This window comes from Acanthochromis polyacanthus, chromosome 4, assembly GCF_021347895.1.
Source record: "Acanthochromis polyacanthus isolate Apoly-LR-REF ecotype Palm Island chromosome 4, KAUST_Apoly_ChrSc, whole genome shotgun sequence".
Classification (NCBI taxonomy): domain Eukaryota; kingdom Metazoa; phylum Chordata; class Actinopteri; family Pomacentridae; genus Acanthochromis; species Acanthochromis polyacanthus.
Window position 1 is genome coordinate 37931862 of NC_067116.1, and position 5528 is coordinate 37937389.

A 5528-nucleotide genomic window follows, 5' to 3' on the forward strand; every position below is an offset into this window, starting at 1 on the left:
CTTCCTGTCTACTTTTAAGCTTATGCCTCAAAGTTTTCTTTTCCATAAAGTTTCTACTTCGGACCGATGCTGAATGCTCCTCTTCCTCTACATTCTGAAAAGGAATTCAAGGGACCAATTCCCACCACTTAATTAATCGAATGGCTGCAAGATAAGAAATTCTAATTGAGTGGTTCAGATAAATCGTTTAAGTAACAAACTCTTTTGGTTTGGTTCACATAATAATGCTAGCAATTGCATCAGCTTAATATTGTGTGTAATATAAACTCAAATGTTTGCATTAGTTAATTGAAAACTTAATTGAAGTTGAGGTAACTTAAGGAAATCTGCCTTACAAGTTGATTTTTCTTCACTTTTAGGTCAGAATTTTGAGTCTCATCGCCTACTAAACACTGGAGCAACCTATTCTTTTTATTTTTGCCAATTTAAAAACCTGTGTTCATAAATATGAAAATAAATTACTGACAACACAAAAATTCCACTTGAATGACCTGTACATCTACATTTTTTCAAGTATTCAAATTAAAGACTTGTTTTACTCTACCAGTCATGAAGCAAGCAGTATTAAAAACATATTCTGTTTGAAGAGGAAAATCTAATCCCCCTAATTCAATATAGTTCTTTGGTTTAACATAATGTCATTAGAAGCTGTCTTAATCCCAAGAAGACTGATCCAAACTGTGTCCGTTAACACTTTTTCGTTCTCTCCTTCCCTCTTTCTCTGTTTCTATACCACCATTGCATGTCACTAACCTTGTGTCTTCTCTCTCCTGTAGTTTGTGTCTTGTTCTCTCTGCAGGTATCTCTGGCTGCAGAGCTACATATTTCTGGTTCGATTGTGGTCTCATCAGCCTCCCAAGTGTTTACTGTTCACTCATGCATCGTCTGTTTTCTGTCTGCTATCCTGCGTTCTCGCTCTTTTTTCTTGAGCCTGGTTCTGCCAGAGGTTTCTTCCTACTTCAGGGGAGTTTTTCCTCCTACTGTTGCCAAGAATTTGTTCTAAGGGCATCCAGAGGAAATTTTGGATTTGCTGAGCTTCTTTTTCTGATTTTGTAAAGTCCTCACCTTACTATGTCAAGTGCCTGAGGATGAAATATGTTCAGAATTGGCGCTACATAAATAAAACTGAACTGAATTGAATAGTGTTTTAGTATATCTGCAGGTATCCATGGTGCATCCATGACTGTCGACTCTTCGAACACCTTTTGCCCTCATGCAGCCCCACGTCATCCATCCTCTGTGCTTCACTGTCAGGACGATGCATTCACTGGCCTAGTCCTGGCCAGGTTAACACCAAACATGCTGGACACAGTCTGAGCTGAACTCATTTATCTTCATCATCTGATCAAGGAATGTGCTCCCAGTATTTATCAGGGTTCTTTTCATTTTATTCAGCAAAGTTTAACCTTGCAATTTTGAAGCCCAAGTTAGAAATTTTATGTCTTGGATGCTGTCCATAGTGGTTGATGTTGTGCACTGTCCTCCACAGTCTCAAATTTCCATCATTAACTCCAGTGACCAAGTCTGAGGCACCTGCCCTTCTAATTTTCAGAGCAAGATTGTCAAAACAGCATACTATCCATAGGGTCATTTTAGGATTGTGGCCGCTCAGCTCTGATTAGTGGTGCTAAAGCTCATTCAGTACCTCTTCATTTTCATTTTGTCGCTGATCTTTCTGTATCTTTTCCCATCATTGTGAAGTCTCATAATCATTTCCTCTGGCAGTTCTTTTCCATGGGGAGCCTACAGGTGCAAAACTGAGGAAGTTCTGGTGATCTTATAACCATGTTTATGCAAGTCAGCTGAACTAAAGTTCATTTTAGTCATCACAGGTTTTCTAACTTCTAACTGTGTTTTCAGGTATATTCACTTTTGTTGCTTTGACTTTCTACATAGTAGCCTGTATTTTTAATACAGCATTTGCACTCCTAAAGCATTTGTTTTGGGATTTTTCATAGAAATAATGCAATTCTTCAGAGGTGATTCAATTCTGAATCATTTGGCATTTACCTTAGATGGCCTGGGTTGGACTCAGTTCTGTATTTTTAAATGCAAGTGGAAAAAGACACACTTTATTGAGCATTTACAAGGCAGGAAAAGATTTTTGGGCTCTGTCAATTCCTTGGAGAGCCTTGCAGATAGGATCCAGTGAGCAACTAAACACAGGCAGGTAATAACAGTCTACACGTGTGTGACAAATGGAAGGGATGTGCATGTGTCATATGTCAGGGTCACCAGTGGTGCAAATCCAGGTCGTACACAGCTCACTGACCCAGAAATGAATGACACCAGCACTAAAAGGCAATCAACAAACTGCACTCGGTCATTTGCCATCAGTGAGAATGACTCCCTGCATGAAGGATTAAATTACCTAATGGTGAAAATGAGAATGCTGGTTTTGCACAGAGTGAAGGATAGGAGGAAGAAGAAATGGAGGGGGTAAAGGGGGTGGTAAAGGCAGACAAAGAGAGAGGTGAAGCTGGCGGGGTTTGAGACGGCGGCACCAGGAGGGCTGTTAGGCATCGAGGAAAAAAGAAGAGTCAGCAGACCAGAGAAGCTGTAAATGAGGGAGCAATGAAGCCGTGCAGGTGGGGGCAGGTGATCTATAATGAATGAAGCAGAGAGGGGGGGAGACAAGAGGCTGTTAGCTGGCTTTTCTAAGTCTGTAATAAACAGATATCCAATCAGAAGCTCGCTCACTGACCTGGTGGAGAGGTGGGGAGCCGAAAAGGTTTGGTTTGATGTTTAATGATGTTCCCTGTCTGGGTATGAGAATAATACAAAGGATGGATGTGCTGATGTGGGTTTTGCAGTCAGAAACAATATCTAAAACCTTCCCATAAAAATCAGTCCATCCTAATGTGTTACCAAGATCTGTTTTGTACAAATATACAGGAATGGAAATAATAAAAGTAACTCCTTTACATACAGAGTGGACAGAATAAAAGGGATATAAATGAGGTGATTAAATTCCAGTTTGTGCAGCCTCAAAAATTATTGCAATCTAAAAAAAATAGCCAACTTAAGTAATTGAATTTATGTATTTTTCATTGTTTAATTTCCATTTATTGACTAAAAAATTGGACACACATCTAGATATGAGATTAAGATGTTCATATTTGATCCAAAGAATATTGCTTTTACAGCATTATCTGCACCTAATTTGTGTGGTGGCAGTATCCTCCTTACAGGTTTTTATCATAGCAAATTTCAAAAACACTGATGTTTCCTCTCCTCCGTACTCTGGAAAAAAGTCATCAAATACATGACTACAGACAACGTAGATAAACATTTTAAGTTGCCACATATTTTGATGGGTTGCGTTGACGTAATAATGTTGGTAAATGCATCAATTTAATATTCTGGGCAATTTAAAGTCAAATTTCTGCATTGGTTGATTGAAAACTAAATTTGAGGTAACATAAAATTGTCTTGATGACAAATATTTTATTCATCTTCAGATCAGGATTCCAGGTCTCCTCCCCGTCTATTAAACACGAGAGGAACTTTTTTTAAAATTTTTCAAATTTAAAAACTTTCTAAATCTAAATAACATTTTGAATTAAGTACGCACAAGACAAACATTTCTTTTGACCTGAAATAACCTGAAAAAAACAAGAAGAGCAGTGATCAATATTAAAGACAACCACTGAACAAGCTAGAAGATGATTTTTTAAACCTAACTCCTGATCCAATACATACAATATGCATAAATTAAATATGATTTCAAATATTAATAATACTGTTTTAACTTTCATTGAATGTTGCACAGAAATCTGATAACTTTTGATGGAAAAAACACTAAAAATATTTGTGAAATGTTTGAAAGGATCACAGGAAAAACAAGAAAAGCACTCGGAGAGCGCAGTACCCTGACAAGACTGCTCAGCCGTATGACTTCCAACAAGTCTGGATAAGTCCGCAGCAGACGATTTGTAGTAGGATCGCAATCACATGATCGTCAGCGGGCAGCTGACGATCATGTGACATGTTGGGGAGACATGTTGTCATAGTTACAGTGATGCTGTGCTGCTATCTCACAATGACACAGAATGATTTGACAAATCTGTGGATCCAGACTAAATACCGCACCACTGCCAATATCTAATCAGGTGGTCATTGTGTCAATTCCGACCTTCCCTGAAAATTTCATCTAAATCAATTCTTGAGTAATGTTGCACACAGATAAACAGACAAATGTACACTGATCATCACATAACTCAGCCAGGTTGCTTGGCGGTGTAATGACTTAAAATGTTGACAGTTAAATAAATCCACATGAGATCAAAATAATAGAGCATATAGATCAGCTGCCATTAAGTATACGATAAATTCAAAGAGCTCTAAACTGGCAAGAGTTGAGTTGTGTGAACAAAGTTAAAAAACGAAATTGGTCAAACTTTCACATTTTAACTTTTCCAAGGTACATTTAAAAACTAAACTCTAATTTCACCTTTCTTTGTACAGTTCTAATCTTGTATGAAAAGGAGATCATGACTGTGACTTGTTGTTGAAAGCTCCAGCGGACCTTGAATCAGAAATATCTCGACTAAAGCATTTTCAAGATCAACGACGAACTCTCACATTCCACATTTTCACTTAAGGAAAACAAACCAAAGGCCATCAATGTTGTAGATGATGGAAATTTTGTGTTTTGGCATATTTAGTTGGAAAGTCGACTTGCCAGATCTGTTCTCACGCCACTCAGGAAGTCAGGCACGCCAACTCCATTTTGAGGGCATTACTTTAGAAGCGTTTGCTGGCTGTGTTTCTCCTGCCAGCCCTGCTCCAAAACTCCAAACAGTTCTCCCCCTTCTGTCTTGTCGGCTTGATAGTTAGAAAGTCTGATCAAAGCACTGCACTGAATACATAAATAATATATTGTATTCCAAATATTAGAGAGTAAACTCGAATGTCAGGCAATGCTGTGTAAATATAAAGAGTATTTGCTATGTTACTATAGTCCAAGTCGATATTGTTTTGTTCCTTCGCCAAAGTTGTTACATGCTGATGAGGCTTCACAGCATCAGTCAAACCACAAAGATAATAGACCCATTTAAACAAAAAGATCGAAAATACATTTCCCTAAAAACATAATTCAAGGGGTTCTCCAGCCTACTGACAAGCATTAAAACGCTCAGTCCACGCCGCCGACACTCAGAAAACTGACACACCTTTGCACATTGATCCAGACACCATTTCAAACAATAGCTGTAGGAGACGGTGCGATCAAAGACTGTGTCCTGGGGCCAGGAGATGCTTCACTTCAACAACACTGTCAGCACTGATAGCGCAGACCCTTTCTTCTCTCGAGAACAAAATATCCTCAGTCTGTTTCATTTCTCTGCACCTCTGCAGCCTGTTATCTGTGTCATCTTACTATTTAAAAAGGTGACATGTCACTCAAACAACCACCCGAAAAGGAAGCAGAACCTCCTCGTCCTCCCACGTCGTGCACAGTCCTAAAATGTGTCTGTCATGGTCCAGCGGGCCAGAAACTGGATCTTGGCCAATCTGTTGAGCTATAA